The 21,297-nt window shown below is 43.4% G+C and overlaps 1 pseudogene; it reads right to left on the bottom strand.

The window, feature by feature from the left end:
* Nucleotides 1–225: 225 nt before the first annotated feature.
* On the bottom strand, nt 226–1,282 carry LOC101616886 (annotated as a pseudogene).
* Between the last annotated feature and the right edge of the window lie 20,015 nt (nt 1,283–21,297).

The following is a 21,297-nucleotide window of genomic DNA, read 5'->3' as shown; positions in this document are numbered from 1 at the left end:
CTGTGGTCCTTTCAGACACATGGTGATAGTAAAAGTCCACATACTGGTGTCTTCTGATCCTGCCTTAAGTGCACCAGAGACAAAGATTCCAATTCCTCAAAGAGAAGGGGATATGCAGAGGCCCTTGGCAGTGGGTCCCTCCTTTCCTGGAAGGGAAGGAGAACAGGGAAAAGAGCCGCCACAGCCTCCATCCAGTCCCACCATCTCCTCTGGACAGCAGGAGACTCAGCGGCCTGCAGCAGCCTTCAGTTTGGCAGGAGATGGACGCGGGGAGGGGAGCTTCTCTGCGGAGGTGGAGCTGCTCAGAGCTGACTGCAGGTAGACTGTCTTGTGGAACAGTCTGTGGTTTAAGAAGACCACCAAGGAGGAGAGGCGCAGCTGGAAAAGGTATGCTTTCCCAGGAGTCCTTGCTTCATCGGCGCTGATGATGAATAAAGGAAACAGGATAGAGAAGAGGCAGCCGCTGATGACGAGGAGGACTGCACTGCTGTGAGGAACGCCAAGGGCAAGCCCAATCCGAAGCAGTAAGACTATTCCATTCCGTGTCTGACAAGCACTGGTGCCTTTCAATTCCCTATCGAACCAGCGGTACTGGAAGCAGTACAGTGAGTAAAGAAGTGACATATGCAGCAGACTAACCAGCTGACCGGCGACATGGATGGGAAAGAGACTCACAGACATGCCCTGGACAAGGAAAAGAGCCTGCAGCAGAAGGTTGAGGAGCATGTCCTTGTTATTTTGCTGACACTGGGGAATGGGTGAGGCTTCCTCCCTCATACCTCAAATGCCACGTCAGTTATGTCTTGAAACCAACGGGCAGTCACAACTTTGCTAAGCACAAACAGGGGGAGCACTCAAGGAGCCCTGAAAATGGAGTGAAGAAGAAGTCCAGCCACCACCAGACATCTCCATGGAGTGACGGATCACCAATGATCCGGACTGTTACTGACCGAAGCGCAGGAATAAACGCTCAGTAAAACAAGAGGAGACTGAACCAGAACACTCCACGATTCCAGGCGCGACCCTAGAAGATTCCACTAACAGTGCGGGGCTCACTGTCTTGTTTTCCAACTCTCTGCGCTGGGCTCTCCTCTGTGCGAGGACACTACTTGCCCTTCTTCAGCGCTGCTTTTCTCTCTTTTTCTGGCTTTGGGCATCTAGCTTTGAGATGGTACAAATACCCCAGATGGAGTCTTTGATTCCCCTGCCAAGGTGCTGGAGAAAGGTTTTACTCTGTCAGCCACCTAAAGCTCTCATGAAAGACCCTGCAGCCCGCCGCCATGGTTGGAGCTGCTCCCCACGTGCCGCTGGCTCCACCCTGGCACTATCAGGGCCTGGGCAGTGCCCTGGTAAGCACTTCTCTTAATGTCTACAGCTACATATTAATACTACTCTCACTTTTGGTTAGAGAAGCTTCTCTTTTCAGACAGCGATGACCTCTGGGATGACTCAAAAAGCACCATGGTGCTGAGAAGTGACAGAAGTGTGCTCAGCACTGAAACATCTCTATCACACCTTCCAAGGCTCAGGGTGCATTGCAGAAGAGGAGGCAGAAAGAATGTAAGAGCCAAAGGAAGGGTAGGACTCCTTACAGTGCACTCTGCCAGACACAAAATGGCCGGGTTATCCATTTCCTCACAGTGCCTGACACTACCTACACAAGACCCTCATAATAGGAAGAAAAGATGATGACACCAAAGTAAAAGAGAGACTGAATGAGAGGGAGAGGGGATATGATGGAGAGTGGAGTAGGGAAGGGGAAAGTGGGAGGAGGAGGTAATTACTATGATTTGTTGTCTATAATTATGGAAGTTGTCAATAAAATAAATAAATAATTTTTAAAAATAAAATGGAGGCTGGGAAGATTGCTTAGTGGTTGAGGTGCTTGCCTGCAAAGGCTAAGGAACTAGGTTCAATTCCGCAGGACCCACATAAGGCAGATGCATAAGGTGACGCATGTGTCTGGAGTTTGTTTGCAGTGGCTGGAGGCCCTGGCACATCCATTGTTTCTCTCAGCCTCTCTCTTTCTCTCTATCTCTATCTTTTAATTAAATAAATAAAATATTTTAAAAATAAAATAAAATGGAAAACATTTAAATTATGAAATTTTCAGGAAAATGGATGGATCATGAAAAGATTATACTTAAATGAGGAAACTCAAGTGCAGAAAGTCAAATGCCATATGCTCTGTTTCATATGCAGAACCTAGCTTCAATTTTTTTAGATTTGTGCTGGAGAAATGGCTTAGCAGTTAAGGCATTTGCCTGCAAAGCCAAAGGACCCAGGTTCGATTCCCCAGGACCCACGTAAGCCAGATGCACAAGGTGGCACAAGCATCTGGAGTTTATTCACAGTGGCTGAAGGCACCACCATTCTCTCTGGGCTTCCTCCTTCACTTCTTTCTCTCTCTCTCTCTCTCAAATAAATAAAATTAATAAATAAAATTTTAAAAAGAATTTTAGATTTGTATGTAAATTGGAGTAAGAGTCCCTAGTAGAGGCCAGGAAGCTAGAAAAGGAGCATGTGAGATGAACTTCCAGACCAGGCACAGTTATGGAGGAAGGGATATTTATTGAAGCTTACAGATCCAGGGGGAAGTTCCATAATGGCAGAAGAAGCTGGCCTGCCTTCACAGGACCAAACACAGAGAGAAAAAAGCACAAGCCTAAAAAGTCAAAAGCCACCCAGCACAGCACACTTCAGGAACTCCCGCTAGGCACAGTTTGCAGATCTGTAGATTGAAACCTCAACCCCACCACCACACCTTAAGATCACCCAGTGACGCTGCCAGGTGGCTGCAGATGCAAACTACAAACCAATAAAACACTGAATATATTGGGGGCCATCTATTCAAACTACCACAGTGAGGGAGGAAAAAGGAATGTTAAAAAAGAAGGAATTTTCAGACCTGTAATTAGAAGGGCAGAATACTAAGGTGTAAAGGTCTAAATGGTGTCAGAGCAGGGGATATGAGGAGGATTAATCTAAATATATTATGAATAAGCCATATGGAAACTTACTGCTTTGTTAGTCAAATAAATACACGCACGCATACACATTCAGAAACCACGGGTTGCGCCAGGGTGCAAGATGTCCCAGTAAGCTGTTTGTCAGGGAGGCCCTTAAAACAATACAGGCTATTACTGAGGCCCTCGGTTGCCCTCCTGAACTAGATGGTAAAACCCTGTTGCTGAAGACACCACAAGCTCATTGCAGGACTCTGAAAAATTCAAGCTAGCGCTGACTAGTGGTCATAGTGCTAGAAAGTGCTGTGCAGCCTGCTGGGGAAGAAAACTGATCAACAGTTTTAGCCAGCAGTGAACCCTGCAAGCTACCCAAGCGTAAAGATACGCGCACTAGTGCTATAGTGGCATGTGTGTTATGGGGGAAGCCATTTGCTCTCTGATTGGATTTGAGGCCCACTCCATTGTAGAGAAGTCGTGCCTGGTACTGAAATCTAGTCAAAAGCCTATGGCTAGAAAGTCCTGCAGATGGGGTGGGGGAAGGATGCTACTACTATTGTTTGACTAAATGGATATAATACGCCCACAATATTACCCTTTAAATAATTATGCCCATATATTAATGTTGCACTCACTTTTGGTTAGAAAAGTTTTTCAGATGGCAGTGACTGCTGGGGAACTCAAAACTGATCAAAAGCCAGGCATGGCGGTACACGCCTTTAATCCCAGCACTCTGGAGGCAGAGGTAGGAAGATTGCTGTGAGTTCAAGGCCACCTTGAGACTACCTAGAAAATTCCAGGTCAGCCTGGGCTACAGCAAGACCCTACCTCGAAAAAAAAAAAAAAAAAAAAAAAAGCTGATCAAAGTGCTGAGAAATGACCATTGAGTGTTCAGCACTAAATGAGACATATTTATCACATCCTCCAAGGCTCAGGTACCATTGTGGAAGAGGTGGAAGAAGGAATAAGAACCAGCTGAGTGTGTGGCGCACGCTTTTAATTCTAGCACTTGGGAGGCAGAGGTAGGAGGATCAATGTTAATTAGAGGCCAGCCTCAGACTACATGGTGAATTCCAGGTCAGCCTGGTCTAGAGTGAGACCCTACCTCAAAAAAAAAAAAAAAAAAAAAAGAATGGAAGATAGGGATGAGTGCCTACACAGTGGTGGTTGTATGTATGACCTCACAGCAGCTACTGCTACCTGCACAAGACCTGCACACTATGGGGGCAAAAAAAATAATGATAACATCAAACTACAAGAGGGACCAGTTGGAATGAAGTGCAATTAAGATGGTATAGGGGAAGGAGGGACAAAGGAGGGTAGAGGAAGGGGATTATGATCAAAGTATATTGTATATATGTATGGAGGCTGCCAATAAAATGTTTGAAAAAGAAAGAAATGAAAATTTAAAAAGAAAAAGAGAGTTTGGCTCTCTAACCCTTATCCAGCTGGATTCTGGGACATGCTTGCATCACCTTGGGTCATAATCTAGGTCCTTGTCTTGGATCCATGTTACAAGGACTTATAGTCACTGTGTTTATACTAATTGCTTTGAACAGGTCTAGTTTTAAATGCTACCACACAGTATTTGTGTCGTGTGCTCCAATAACTCACAATACAATAGAAGAAAACAAGATTAGCTCTGCTGAAAACTATGGTCTGTGATCAATACATATTCATCTGGCCTCCAATCTCAAGCAAAGCCACTTCCATGAAACCAATCCAAACCATGTAACTATAGTTCAAACACTGTAAGTGGTATTAGCGCCCCCCACCCCACCCGAGACATGCCATGATTCACTGCAGGATTTCTTCTTTCTTGCTACAATGAGGATCAATCCCATCTAGTTTAATCAGTGTGTCACTGGTAATACTGTAGCAAATAATCCTCCAAGCTTTAGTCAGTGCAATGTCATTTTGTAGCAAGCCACCACGTAGCTGTTCTGTGCACTGAGGCCACAGAACAAAGCCATCCTTCCCATCCTTCCCACAGCTTGACAGTGTTTACTGACACCTTCAAATTGTCTAATAAGGACGAAGACAGAGTGCATGCCAACACATACTTCCTCTCTCTCTTTTTTTTTTTTTTTTTTTTGGTGGTTTTTGGAGATAGTGTCTCACTCTGGTTCAGGCTGACCTGGAATTCACTATGTAGTCTCAGGGTGGCCTCGAACTCTCGGCAATCCTCCTACCTCTGCCTCCCAAGTGCTGGGATTAAAGGCGTGCGCCAACACACCCGGCCATACTTCCTCTCTTTAGACTTCTGCCCTTTTCTGGGCGCCATGCAAACTTAGAGCTGCTATACATAATAAGAGCTTGATAACAGAAGTGGTAACTTCTGTGAATATAGTTGTTCATAAGTCACCAAACACTCTACGTGCGCCTTAACCGACTCATTACTCCTTGAGCTGTCCTTGTTTGAGTCCTGTCTGGGTCTGTCAGTCAGCACAGTCTCATTTCTTTAGGCTTCCTTAGGAAAGTCGTGCAGCAGGTGTTTTGGTGAAGGGCACTGACAATAATAGACACGTGGGTTCCAGCCCCTGCTCTGCCACATCCTGAACACACCCTGTCTCAGAAGCAGAAGCTGTGAAAACAAAGAAGATGAAGCCAAACAAACAAAGTCAGGGACCACACACTCCCCGCTGCCACGTTGTAAGCCCCTAGAGATGCAAACAAGACAGAACGTTGACATGAGGTCCCAGACCTGGAACCCCTGAGCTCCTTGCCACCACTCAGAGCCCACCAACCAAACCATTGCATACCACTGGGACCATGTCCAGTCCCTGGCTGCCCTGGTCCTAGCCTCCATCTGTCAGTGCACTCAGCAGCAGCAAACTTGGGGACAAGTTTCTTAGAGGGACTCAATTCGGTTAAGATACTTACATTGCTCCTAGCCATATGCCCTTTCAGAAGAAGAAAAGAGGTTAAATCTGCTCACAAAGTAACACCAAGTTAGCCAGGGTGGGGTTTGCCTGTTTTAATATGGCCAGCATCCTCTGCCCTGAGTCATCTTCCACGTCCTGGTGTTTTACAGATATGCATTTCTAGCTGGTTGCTACTAGCTAATAGTATTACTACTTGCAGATCTGATTCCTGATGGTATATCGCCCATCCAGAACTCTAGGATAAGCATGGCTTCCTGTTCCTAAGAAATGCCCACCACCATACAGCCCTGGTCCCTGTTCCCCCAGTTCCTCCTATAGGATGACAACTACACATGTTATTCTTAGCCTCTCCCTAGATTTAAAAATAGGACATTTCACATCCACTGTAAGCAATACTTCCTCTACATATGCATTTCCAAGGCAAGCCATCTTGGACACACATGTCAAACCTAACACAAACACATGAGATCAATCATCAGTGTATTCTCTGTTTCATGTAGGAGGGGAAATCTGTGGCTGTCCTTAGGAGAGATATCACATAAAGCTATTTACAGATATTAAAACTTGGCTTTAACAGGGTATGGTGGTGCAACACCTTTAATCCAAGAACTCAGGAGGCAGACATAGGAAGACTGATGTGAGTTCAAGGGCAGCCTGAGACTACATAATAAATTCCAGGTCAGCCTGGACTAGAGCAAGACCCTACCTAAACAAAATAATAATAATAAAATAAAATAACTTGGTCTAACTAGAATATGAAATTACATGCTTTATAAAAGTATAATGAAGGTCTGGAAGGATGGCTTAGCAGTTAAGGCATATGCCTGTGAAGCCTGAGGACCCAGGTTCGAGTCTCCAACTCTCACCTATACCAGATGCACATGGTGGTGCATGCATCTGGAGTTCATTTGCAGTGGCTGGAGGCCCTGATATATACATTCTCTCCACCCACCCCCCAGGTAAATTCTTTTTTTTCACTGCTAATCAACAGTTTATGTAGCAGTAGCTCTGATTTTTACATATGGGTTCCCCAAAGGAAACAAAGGTATCAAATGAAAAGCACAAGCAATTCCAGGGTTTTTCCCAGAATGCAACCCAGTTTCATTCCATAAACAACATAAAATAACTGGTCTTCTCCTACACAACAAAGACTAGGGTCCAGGTGAGGCCAGGTTATTGTGGCAGCTACTTATTTGAATGCACAACAATACTGAAGAAACTGGTAAGTTTTCCATGAATTCTAGCATATCACATGGTGTCAAGAAATACAACCACCATGACCATGACAGCTTCCTGCAAGGCATAATTTTTTTTTATTATAACCAAAAGTATTTTTTAGAGGTGGCATTAACCTGAGAGAATGTGTACTGAGTAAGTTTAACGTTTGTCAAGACCATGAGGAAACCTCAGTAAACTAGTTTATAGTGACCGATGGGATTGAGAGGACAATGGCCACAAGGACCCACAGTATGGGACTGCGGGGATGGGTTAGAGGTTAAAGGCACCTTCTTGCAAGCCAATTTCAATCCTCCTTAGCACACACATGAAGCTGGATGCAAAGTGGTGCAAGAGTCTGTAATACCAACACGCCTACAGCAACAGGAGGCAGAGCCAAGTGAATCAGGAGGCTTCCAAGCAGCAGCAGCCTCAGCAGCCAGAAGACCCTGTCTCAAAAGAAAGTGGCTGAGCAAAAGACACAGGTTTGCAGACTCGATTAAAAGGCAGGATCCTGCCATTTGTTGCCTCCCGGAAACTATCTCTCAATAAAAGATAGACACTGTGAAAGGATGAAAAACGGTATCTCAAGCAAATGGGCCTAGGGGTTGCTGTCCTAATATCTGACAGCATAGACTTCAAACCAACATTATTGAGGAAAGATAAAGAAGGTCATTTTATACTGATTAAAGGCACACTCCCAACAGGAGGACATTACAATCCTAAACATATATGCACCTAACATGGGGGCTCCCAATTTCATCAAACAAACACTATTAGACTTATGGTTATAGATAACATCAGACACAATTGTAATGGGTGACTTCAATACCCGACTCTCACCAATTGACAGGTCATTCTGGAAAAAAAGAAACAGAGAGACATCTGGATTAAATGATGTCATGGAACAAATTGACCTAACAGTTATCTACAGAACATTCCATCCAAATGCTGCAGAATATACATTTTTTCTCAGCAGCACATGGAACATTCTCTAAAATAGAGCATATGTTAGGACACAAAGCAAATCTCAACAAATACAGGAAAATTGAAATAATCCCTTGTACTCTATCTGATCACAATAGGATTAAACTGCAAATCAGCAACAAGAAAAACTAAAGAACATGCAGAAATTCATGGAAGACTAAACAGTACACTATTGAATGATGAATGGGTCACTGAGGAAATCAATAAGCTCATAGAATCAAACAATGATAAGAATACAACATACCAAAACCTTTGGGACACAATGAAGGCAGTCTTAAGAGGGAAATTTATAGCTCTGTGTGCCTATATTAAACAATTAGAGCTGGGTATGGTGGCACATGCCTTTAATCCCAGCACTCAGGAGGCAGAGGTAGGAGGATTGATGTTAGTTCAAGGCCACCCTGAGTCTCCATAGTGAATCCCAGGTCAGCCTGGGCTAGAGTGAAACCCTACCTCAAAAAACCAAAAAAAGAAAGAAAGAAAGAAATTAGAGGGCTGGAGAGATGGCTCAGCAGTTAAGCACTTTGCCTGTGAAGCCTAAGGTCCCTGGTTCAAGGCTCAATTCCCCAGGACCCAAGTTAGCCAGATGCACAAGGGGGTGCATGTGTCTGGAGTTCATTTGCAGTGGCTGGAGGCCCTGGTGGGCCCATTCTCTCTCTATCTGCCTCTTTCTCTTTCTGTCTGTCACTCTCAAATAAATAAGTAAAAATGAACAAATAAAATAAAAAAAAAATTAGAGAGTTCACAAATAAACAATTTAATGCTTCACCTTAAGGCCTTGTAAAAAGAAGAACAAGGCAAACCAAAAATCAATAGACAGGAAGAAATAATAAAGATTAGGGCAGAAATTAATGAAATAGAAACCAAAAAACAATCCAAAGAATCAATGAAACACAGAGTTTTTTTTTTTTTAATTTATTTGAGAGAGAGAGAGAGAATATGGGCACGCCAAAGCCTCCAGACACATGCACCCCCTTATCTGGCTAACGTGGGTCCTGGGGAATTGAGCTTATAACCAGGATCCTTAGGCTTCACAGGCAAGCACTTAACCGCTGAGCCATCTCTCCAGCCCAGATTTTGTTCTTTGAAAAGATAAACAAGATTGAAAAGCTCTTGGCAAACCTGACCAGAAGAGAGAAGAGACAAAAATTAATAAAATTAGAAATGAAAAAGGCACCATTACAACAGATACCAAAGAAATTCAGAAAATCATAAGGACATACTTTAAGAATATGTACACCTCTAAGTTTGAAAATGTGAAAGAAATGGATGATTTCCTTGATTCATATGACCTGCTAAGATTAAATCAAGATGAGATAAGCCATTGAAATAGACATATAACAAGTATGGAGATCCAAGCAGTTATAAAAAGTCTCCCAACTAATGCCGGGCGTGGTGGCGCATGCCTTTAATCCCAGCACTCGGGAGGCAGAGGTAGGAGGATCGCCATGAGTTCAAGGCCACCCTGAGACTCCATAGTGAATTCCAGGTCAGTCTGGGCCAGAGTGAGACCCTACCTCGAAAAACCAAAAAAAAAAAAAAAAAAAAGTCTCCCAACTAAAAAAAAGTCAGGGCCAGATGGATTCACTGGTGGATATTACCAGACCTTCATGGAATAACTAACACCATTGCTTCTCAAACTTTTCCATAAAATAAAAAAGGAAGGAATTCTACTGAACTCCTTCTATGAAGCCAGTATCACCCTCATACCAAAACCAAATACAGAACAAAAAAGAAAATTACACACTAATCTCTCTCATGAACATAGATGTAAAAATTCTGAACAAAATATTGGCAAACAGAATAAAAGAATATATCAAAAAGATTATTTACCCAACCAGGGTTTTATCCCAGGGAGGTTCAACATATGCAAATAAATAAATGTAATACATCATATAAATGGCCTGAAGGACAAAATCACATGATTATCTCAACTGATGCAGAAAAGGCATTTGACAAAATCCAACATCCTTCCATGGTTACAGAAACTGGGAATGGAAGGAACATATCTCAACATAATAAAAGCTATTTATGACAAACCTACAGCCAACATAATACTAAGTGGAGAAAAACTTGAAGCTTTTCCACTAAATTCAGGAACAAAATAAGGATGGCCACTGTCCTCACTTTTTTTTTAATTTTTTATTTATTTATTTATTTGAGAGCAACAGACACACAGAGAAAGACAGATAGAGGAAGAGAGAGAGAATGGGCGCGCCAGGGCTTCCAGCCTCTGCAAATGAACTCCAGACGCGTGCACCCCCTTGTGCATCTGGCTAACGTGGGACCTGAGAATCGAGCCTCAAACTGGGGTCCTTAGGCTTCACAGGCAAGCACTTAACCGCTAAGCCATCTCTCCAGCCCTGTCCTCACTTTTATTTAACATAGTACTAGAAGTCTTAGCTATAGCAACAAGGCAAGAGAAACATAAAAGGGATACAAATTGGAAAGGAAGAAATCAAATTATCATTATTTGCAGATGATATGATTTTATACATAAAAGACCCTCAAGACTCTACCAGCACACTGCTGGAGCTAATAAACACTTTTAGCAATGTAGCAGGATACAAAATAAACACACAGAAATCAGGAGCTTTCCTATATACTAACAACAAACATGCAGAGGATGAAATCAGGGAATCTCTTCCATTCACGATTGCCTCAAAAAAATAAACAAAGTACCTAGGAATAAACTTACCAAGGAAGTGAAGGATCTCTACAATAAGAACTTTAAAACACTCAAGTAAGAAATTTCAGAAGACATAAACAAATGGAAAGACTCCATGTTCTTGGATTGGAAGGATCAATATTGTGAAAATGTAAACCTTACCAAAAGCAATCTACACATTTAATGAAATCCCCATTAAAATTCCAATGGTATTCTTCACAGGAACAGAAAAAAAATCCTAAAATTAATTTGGAAGCACAAAAAACCTCGAATAGCCAAAACAATTTTGAGCAACAAAAATAAGGTTGGTGGTATGACCATGCCCTATTTTAAGCTATATTACAAAGCCATAGTAACAGAAACAGTATGGTATTGGCACAAAGACAGATATGCAAATCAATGGAACAGAATAGAGGACCCAGATGTTAATCCAGGCAGCTACAGCCATCTGGTTTTTTACAAAAATGCCAAAAATATTCAATGGAAAAAAGACAGCCTCTTCAACAAGTGGTGCTGGGAAAAATGGATATCTATATGTAGAAAGATAGAAATAAATCATTGTCTTTCTCCATGCACAAGAATCAAATCCAAGTGTATCAGGGACCTTAATATCAGACCTGAAAGCCTGAAATTGCTAGAGGAAAAAGTAGGGGAAACCCTTCAACATATTGGCATAGGTAATGACTTTCTGAATATAAGCCCAATTGCTCAGAAAATAAAATCACTAATCAACCACTGGGATCTCATGAAATTTCAAAATTTTTGTACAGCAAAGGACACTGTGAATAGAGCAAAGAGACAACCTACAGAATGGGAGAAAATCTTTGCCAGCTATACATCTGACAGAGGATAAATATCCAGAATATACAAAGAACTCAAAAAATGGAACAATAAGAAATCAAACAACCCAATTTAAAAATGGGCTATGGGGGCTGGAGAGATGGTTTAGTGGTTAACCACTTGCCTATGAAGCCTAGGGACCCCAGTTTGAGGCTCTCTTCCCCAGGACCCATGTTAGCCAGATGCACAGGGGGGCACACGTCTGGAGTTGGTTTGCAGTGGCTGGAGGCACTGGTGCACCTATTCTGTCACTCTTAAATAAAAAATAAACAAAAAAAATTTGAAAAGTGGGCTATGGAACTAGATAGAGAGTGCTCACCAGAAGAAATACAGATGGCATATAAACATCTAAAAATGTGTTCTACATCCTTAGCCATCAGGACAATGCAAATTAAACTATGTTGAGAGTACATCTCTGTCTTGTTAGAATGGCTACCATCAAGAAAACAAATGACAATATATGTTGGCGAGGACCCGGTAAAAGGGGAACCTTTTTCTACACTGTTGGTGGGAATGTAGTCTGGTATAGCCATTGTGAAAATCATTGTACAAGTTCTTGAGATAGATAAAAATAGATTTACCATATGATCCAGCTATAGCACTCCTAGGCATATATCCTAATGACTCTTCTTATTACCTTAAAGAAACTTGCAAACCCATGTTTATTGCTGCTCTATTCACAATAGTTAGGAAACAGAACCAGCCTAGATGTCCATCCACGGATGAATGGATAATAAAGGTGTGGTACATTTACACAATGGAGTTCTATTCAGAACTAAGGAAAGAAAAATTATGAAATTTGCAGGGAAATGGATGCATCTGGAAAGGATTATACTAAGTGAGGGAACCCAGACCCAGAAAGGCAAATGTCACATTTTCTCTCTCATATGTGGATCCTAGCTACAAATGTATAGACTTGTGTGAGAGCTGGAACCAAAAATTGGTAGCAGAGGCCAGTAAGCTAGAAAAAGGCTATAAGGGAGGGAGGAGAGGGAAGATCTTACTGGGATGGTATTGTATATATGTAAGTAGAAGAACAGATTACAGGGAGGGGAAAGGCCTAAGCGAGGCCAGGGGAAGAGATTGTACAAAAGAAAGGCAGGGGAAAGGGTCAATCAAAATACAAGATATTCTGAATAAGACATATGAAAATTTACTTTCTTGAAAAGTGGCACATCCAGAAGCCTTAGATTGTTACTGAAAAAGTTTCAGTGCCAGGGATGGGACACCGTCCAGTGAGTTGTTGGCCAGGGAGGTCCCTGTTGCCTCTAAAACATTATAGGCTATTGCCAAGGCCCTTGGTTTCCCATGAGAAAGAGATGGCAAGACCCTATTGCTGAAGACTTCACATGCCTGAGCAGCAAAGTCACTGAGAAATCAAGTTGGTGCTGAGCAGAAAACCTCCTTATAGCCCAGCCAACTGAAAGCTGGAAAAAGCTGCACTTTATGCAGCCTTATGGGAGACAGAAGTCATCAGCAGTGAACACAGTGGACACTGGAAGCCTCAAGTTTGGGAGACAGGCCAAATGACTGAGTGAGTACACTAGTTCTCTTGGGGAAACCAACTGCTCTTTAATTGGAGCAAAGGCCCACTCTATGGGAGAGAACACATGCTTGGTACTGAAAACCTAATCAAAAGCCTATGGCAGGGCTGGAGGGATGACTCAGCAGTTGAGGCATTTGCCTGCAAAGCTAAAGGACCCAAGTTTGATTCCCCAGGACCCACATTGGCCAGATGCACAAGGCGGTGCACATATCTGGAGTTCATTGGCAGTGGCTGGAGGCCCTGGCATGCCCATTCTCTCTCTCTCTCCCTCTTTCCCTGTCAAATAAATAAATTAACCTATGGCAGGGGAGGTCATGAGCCTTAGGGGTATAAAGCCTGCTGTTATCTGGATAAATGCATATATTATTCTCACCAAATTGCCCTGAAAGCACTGCACCTAATGTTCATATTCATATAGTAATACTACTCTCACTTCTGTTTAGAGAAGCTTCTCTGTTCAATGCTGATGACCACTGGACTGACCCAAAAGGCAACATAGTACTGAGAAGAAGGGATGGAGGAGTGTCCAACACTGAAACATCTCACACCCTCCAAGGCTTAGGGTCCATTGCAGAAGAGGTAGCAGAAAGAATGTAAGAGCCAAAGGAAGGGACAGAAATTGACCTTGATATCCATGACCTTACAGTGCCTACCAATATCTACACAAGGCCCTCATAATAGGAGAAAAAGATGATGACATCAAGTTAAAAGAGAGACTAATAGAGAGAGGGAGGGGATATGACAGAAAGCAGAGTTATGAAGAGGAAAGTGGGGGAGGGGAGGAAAATACCATGGTTTATTGTCTGTATGCATAGAAGTTGTCAGTTATATATATATATATATATATATATATATATATATATATATATATAATATATAATAAAAATAAATTTTAAAAAAGAAAGTGGCTGGGGCATGGTGGTGCATACCTTTAATCTTAGCACTGGAGAGGCAGAGGTAGAAGATTGCTGTGAGTTTAAGGCTAGCCTGGGACTACAGAGTGAGTTCCAGGTCAGCCTGGACTAGAGTGATTCCCTGTCCCCCAAAAGGAAGAACAAAAGAAAGAGGGCTGAAGAGATGGCTTAGTGTTTAAGGCATTTGCCTGGAAAGCCTAAGGATTCAGGTTTGATTCCCTAGTATCCATGTAAGCCAGATGCTCAAGGTGGCACATGCATCTGGAGTTCATTTGCAGTGGTTAGAGACCCTAGTGTGCCCATTCTCTCTCTCTCTATCTGCCTCCCTCTCTCTGTCTCCCAAATAAATAAATAAATAAAATATTTAACAAAAAGAAAAGAAGGTGGAAAGAGAGGTTGTCCTCTGATCTTTGTACACATGCCATAGCACATGCACATACATGCATGCATGCACGCACCACACACACATACATAAATAATAAAAATAGGAGGGAAAAATAACCTATGTCTTCTATGTCAGACATATACCCATGACCACAAGGTGTCAGTCTAGTATAATATTAAATAAGAAAATACCCTGATATTTCTGCTTTGTAGACAAAAAGGCAGAACATGCAGTTTACTAGGCCAGCCTATGGGACCAAAATCCTATTGTCTTTCCTCCTCACCTCCAGAAAATCAGACCAACAAGAAATTAGGGACAGATAAAGAAAGGAGCCCACAATTTCTATTTTTAAGAAAACTGAACCTCTGGTTGATCAAATAAAACTTGGAACATGCCAAATAGATTTAGTGTTTAATTGTTTACTATGAGTACTATACAGGCCCATCAGTTATAAGTGATGCAGGGATGTTGGGTCCAGGGAGGGATTAAATTTCATAAAGATGCAGGAGACCCAGGCCTGTGGACCCCAACTTTTGAGTCCTTATCCAAGTTAGCAAAGAATTGAAAATATAGGGCTAGAGAGATGGCTTAGCACTTAAGGTGCTTGCCTGCAAAGCCTAAGGATCCATGTTCTACTCTCCAGACCCCACGTAAGCCAGCAGCACAAAGATGAGGCAAGCGCAAGGCCACACATGCCCACTAGGTGGTGCAAGTGTCTGAGGTTCAATTGCAGTGACTGAGATACTTTCTCTCAAATAAAAAAAAGAAAGCCGGACATAGTGGGACACACCTTTAATCCCAGTACTCGGGAGGCAGAGGTAGGAGGATCCCATGAGTTTGAGGCTACCCTGAGACTACATAATGAATTCTAGGTTAGCCTGGGCTACAGCAAGACCCTACCTCAAAAAAAAAATAAATAAAAATAAAAATACATTTAAAAAGAAAGAAAAGAATTGAAAACCTAGTCTCCATGAAGGGCAAATTATGAATTTTGAGATTTATTTTAGAGTTAGGATCCAGAGGGAGGGCTAGCAAGCAAGAAGCCTGGATGGAGAGGAGAAAACCCTTTTGCATGGAGAAATCTCCAGAAATGAAGCCTCTGGAGAAGGCATACACACACACGTGGAAAGCAAAGCACAAGAGTCCAAGACAAGACCCCTCATATAGGAGATCAGGGAGGATTAAGATATGATAAAGAGGGTTGGAGAGATGGCTCAGCAGTTTAGTGGCTTGCCTGCAAAGCCTAATGGTGGAATTAAAGGCATGTGTCACCATATCTGGCATCACTTTCTTTTCTATCCTTCCTTACTCTTCCTTCTTTCCTTTGCCCTCCTTCCACCCTCCCAGATAATATTCATAAGATTGCTTCTTACTAAAAAAATAAATAAAGTGAGCTGGAGAAATGGCTTAACAGTTAAAGCACTTACCTGCAAAGCCAAAGGACCCAGGTTCAATTCCTCAGGTCCCTCATAAGCCAGATGCACAAGGTGGCACATGAGTCTAGAGTTCATCTACAGCAGCTGGTGGCCCTAATGCAACCATTCTTTCTCTGTCTCTTTCCCTTCCCCCTCCCTCACTTTCTCTCGATCTCAAATAAATAAATAAAATTAAAATTAAAAAAATTAAAAACTAGATAGCGGGCTGGAGAGATGGCTTAGTGGTTAAGTGCTTGCCTGTGAAGCCTAAGGACCCCAGTTCGAGGCTCGGTTCCCCAGGTCCCACGATAGCCAGGTGCACAAGGGGGCGCACACGTCTGGAGTTCGTTTGCAGAGGCTGGAAGCCCTGGCGCGCCCATTCTCTCTCTCTCCCTCTATCTGTCTTTCTCCCTGTGTCTGTTGCTCTCAAATAAATAAATAAATAAATAAATAATGAACAAAAAATATTTTTAAAAAAAACTAGATAGCCACGGCTTAGCAGTTAAGGCACTTGCCTGCAAAGCCTAAGGACCCAGGTTTGATTCCCAAGTACCCGCATAAGCCAGATGCACAAGGTGGCACGTGCGTCTGGAGTTCATTTGCAGTGACTGGGGGTCCTGGTGCACCCATTCTCTCTATCTGCCTCTCTCTCGCGCGCGCTCAAATAAATAAAATACAATTTTAAAAGTACTAGCATATGAGCCCATGTTAGATCTTTTCACATCAGACAGAGGTGGAGAGTTAAGCGGAACCCACAGCATGTACTGTTTCATCGCCTTCCCCTTATTGGCAAGAAACAGGTCACACCAGTTTGGAAATTCCATCCTTGTTTTCCATACTTGGTGCTGTGGTTTACATGTGGTTTTTCTCTGCCAAACTCATGTTGAAACTCACTGTAGGACCTCCAAGAGCCCTCAGGAAGGGGTTAATGTAGTTCCCTTGAAAGTGGCTTAGTCACCATAAAAGTGGAGCGTTAGGAAGCAAAGGCGAGGCCCTCCCTCCCACGCGGGCCTGCGGGCTCTTCACTTGCTGCACAGTTTGATGAAGCTGGAGTCCCTCGTGAGGAGCCACAGTGTGAACACTATGCTCTTGGGCCTAGAGACCTGTGAGCTGAATAAGTTTTTTCCTTCTTACATTGCTCAGGCTCAGAATTTTGAGAGCAACAGAAAGGAACTAAGACTCTTAGGTTTAAACTTCGAGGCACTTGACTTCCAGATACATCACAAGTATAAGTGATTCTGTTTCCAAGATTGTCCGCATTAGACCAGGTGGACATGTGATGCCCAGAGTCTTAAATGCTATTGTCTCCAACAGATGGATCAGCAAGTCATCCAATAGTTAAAGTGTGAAAAATTATGTTCAATGGACATTCTGATAATGGTCTTTTTATTTTGTATTTATTTATTTATTTTTGGTTTTGCGTCCTAGTGTAAGTGGCATTGCTTGTGTTTTGTTTTATTTTTCAAGGTACAGTCTCACTTGGCCTGGCTGACCTGGAACCTGGAATTCACTATGTAGTACCAGGCTGTCCTCAAACTCACAGCAACCCTCCTACTTTGGCCTCACAACTGCTAGGATTAAAGGTGTGTACCAACACACTCAACAACAGTCTTTTAAAATCGAGATGAAATTCATATAACATAAAATTTATCCTTTAACAATTTCAATGCATGGAAGTCTATGGTATTTAGGATCCTTAAAATTACTGTGCAAACATTGCCACTATGTAATTCCAAACTTCACACACACTACCCCCTCAAAAATCTGTATGCCAGCCGGGTGTGGTGGCACAGCACAGTGAAACCCTGTTTCAAAAGTAAAGAAATAATAAACAAAATAAATGCCTTACATGTAAAAACAAAAATCCCAGCAGGGCATGGTGGAGCACTCCTTTAATACCAGCACTCGGGAGGCAGGGTAAGAGGACCTCTGAGAGTTCAAGGCCACCCTGATACTACACAGTTTATTCCAGGTCAGCCTGGATCAGAATGAGACCCTACCTTGAAAAACAAAAACAAAAACAAACAAACAAACAAAAAAATCCTAAAAGCTGAGTGTGGTAGCACACACCTGTAATCCCAGCACTCGGGAGGCAAAGGTAGGAGGATTGCCATGAGTTCAAAGCCACCCTGAGACTCCATAGTGAATTCCAGGTCAGCCTGGGCTAGAGTGAGACCCTACCTGAAGAAAAATAAAATCCTAAAAATCACAGACATATACACAAATGCTTGTCATGACTAGTAATTCAGCACCATTTCAGGATATAAAATCCAGCACACACAGAACACAGACATTTCTTCATATTAAGAGTGAACAATTCAAAAAGAAGTAAAAGAGTCCCATTAACAGTAACATCAAAAAGAGTGAAATACTTAGTATCAAATTAGCAAATCAGGTGAAAGACTGGTTTACTAAAACCTATAAGACACTAAGGGGCAGGGGTATAACCATGGCAGAGCAATACAGAGCATGTGCAAGGCCCCAAGTTCAAGTTCTAGAAAGGCCATGCTCGTGTGCATGTACATACACACACACTGCTGAGGGACAGGGTGTGACTATGGTAAAGCAATAAAGAGCATGTGTGTAGTGGGTGGATCCAGGTGTCTCCCATAAACTTAGGTGTTCAGAATCCTAGGTTCCCAGCTGATGGAGATTTAGGAATTAAGCCTTCTAGAGGCAGTGAGTTTTGGGGACAGGCTTATGGGTATTATAAGCCAGCTCCCCTTTGCCAGTGTTTGGCACACTCTCCTGTTCCTGTTGTCCACCTGATGTTGGCCAGGAGGTGATGTCCACCCTCTGCTCATGTCATCGTCTTCTCTGCCATCATGGAACTTCCCCTTGAGCCTATAAGCCAAAATAAACCTTTTGGGGGCTGGAGAGATGGCTTAGTGGTTAAGCGCTTGCCTATGAAGCCTAAAGACCCTGGTTCGAGGCTCGATTTCCCAGGACCCACGTTAGCCAGATGCACAAGGGGGCGCACGCATCTGGAGTTCGTCTGCAGTGGCTGGAGGCCCTGACGCGCCCATTCTCTCTCTCCCTCTCCCTCTCCCTCTCCCTCTCCCTCTCCCTCTCCCTCTCCCTCTCCCTCTCCCTCTCCCTCTCTCTGCCTCTTTCTGTGTCACTTTCAAATAAATAAATAAACATTAAAAAATTTTAAAAATAAATAAATAACCCCCCCCAAAAAAAGCTGCTCTTGATCAGGTCATTTCTGCCAGCAATGCGAACCTGACTGCAACAGTGAGCGAGGCCCCAAGTTCAAGCTGTAGAGAGATCGTGCCCGTGTGCATATACCTACACACACACTGCTGTGGGTCAGGGAGCAATACAGAGCATGTGCAAGGGGGGTTGAGTATGGGTTTGTGTTTCAGAGAAATGGAGAAAAGGAAGGTAACTGGTTTGTTATAAAGAAAAGTTCCCATCTGGGTGGGAGAGATCCCAGAGCTGGGAATCCATCTGAGGGGCCTCTAGATGAGGGTTTTATGGGGTCACCCACTTTTCTCTTCCCTCCCCATATGCTCATGATGGATCCAACTACTCAACTTCTCACTGGTCCCTCTTGTCAGGGAGCTTCTTCCCTTCATCAGGCCTAGCGTGTATGTCCATCTGGTCTGTAGGGCAGCCTTTTTGACCCCACCCCTATCTCATTTCCTCAAGTGCATCCTGAGAGAAGGAAAAGTGGACACTCTCTTTTCTGGTGAGTAGGCCAGCAAGATGCTCTTTCATCCATTTTCTTGGCTTCCAGATACTCCACATCTTCAGCCATAAGGTGGACTCAGGCTCCTTGTGTTTGCCCATGGCACCTGCCCCTTTCCACAGGGCCACTCTCCCTAGCTGGGTGCTGGGGCTACAGCACAGAGTGTGTAGGCCGTAGCCACTTCAGCCTTTGGGGCCAGGAGCAGGCTTTCCCAAGGTGGCTGCATCTTGGAGCCCATGGCCATCCTCATGCCCTAATGGCCATTGCAGAGTCAACTGGCCCCTCAGCAGGACACCACGCCACCTGCTGGCACTGCACTCTGGCCAGCTGGAAGCAATGACAGCGTGATTCCTGTGGTCACCCATCAGCACTGGGCCCTCTTAAATCTCCAGCACACTCACACAGTGTGGGATGGCTGGGGGTGTAATCATGGTAGTGCTACAGGAAACTGAGGCACACAGAACTGGCACCAGAGATAGAGTGGAGAATCAAATTTATTCATGTTGACATGGACTCAAGGGGATAACTTCCAAAGCCTGAGTACTGAGCTCTGATGGCTGAGGTTTTATAGACAGTATGGCAGGCCGTTTGATGTCATCGGAGTTATTTATACTATTGGTGGGTTAAATTTCTGGGCTAAGGTGACTGGGGACTACTAGTGAAAAATTACGGAAGTTCAGGGGTGTTTGTGTCTATGGCTGCACTAACCAGATAACACACAGCAGGGGGCAGCTGCACAGGTAGGGAGGAGGCTCAGAGCCATGCTGCCTCCCTGGTAAAGGCTTGCACAGCAGAAAGTGTTTCAGAAGATCATCTGGCTCTCGTTTCTCCATCAAATCTCTCCTAGCACAGAGAGCGCATACAGAGCATGTGCAAGGTCCCAAATACAATCTCTAGCCAAGCACATTTATACACACACACACGCACACACATGCACAAACACAAATAAAAGGTAAGACAAATAGAAATGCATCCCGTATTTGCAGCTTGGAAGACAATGTTACTAAGGTAATAATACCCAAATTGGCCTACAGATCAGTGTGTTCCCTACGAAAATCCCAGTGACTTTTTTTTTTTTTTGGCAGTTATAGAAACTGTGGTTTGAAATGAAATGTCCCTCAAAGAGACTCATGCACTGGGCTTGGTCCTCAGCTGGTGGCATTGTTGAGAGCTGGATGGCTCATGTGGCGCTGACTTCACCGTGGGCTATTAGGGCATGGGCCCTTGTTGAAAGAAGCAGGTCACCAGGGCCATGTCTGGCAGATATTCTGTTCCTGGTTCTTTCCTGCTCCTCTCTGCTTCCCAGCTTCCAGGAGAGAGTTCTGTTCCATGCCCTTCTGTCATGATGTTCTGCCTTACCACAGGCTCAGAAGCACTGGAGTCATCCCGTCATGGACTGTAACCTGTGAAACCACAAGCCAAACTAAATCTCTCCGATTTTAAACTATCTTTCAGAATTTTGTTACAGTGATGAAAAGTCTAACAGAAAATCCATCCTGAAATCCCTATGGAGCTGGACATGGTGGTGCACACCTATAATCCAACCACCCGGGAGGCTACGGCAAGCACTGAGAATTTGCGGCCAATCGTGGCTACGTAGCAAAACAGTCTAAGAACAGACATTTATAACCTCAAGTGATCTCAAACAGCCAAAGTAATCCTAAAAAGAACAAAGTTAAAAATCTCACACTTCCCAGTTTCAAATTTCACTACAAATCTACAAATGAAAACAGGTAAGGGGCTGGGGAGATGGCTCAGGATGGCTTCACAAAAGTGAGGACCCGT

Source organism: Jaculus jaculus, chromosome 4 (genome assembly GCF_020740685.1).
Source record: "Jaculus jaculus isolate mJacJac1 chromosome 4, mJacJac1.mat.Y.cur, whole genome shotgun sequence".
NCBI classification, from domain to species: domain Eukaryota; kingdom Metazoa; phylum Chordata; class Mammalia; order Rodentia; family Dipodidae; genus Jaculus; species Jaculus jaculus.
Note: the sequence above shows the minus strand (reverse complement) of the source record. Positions and strands in the feature narration are given on the sequence as shown.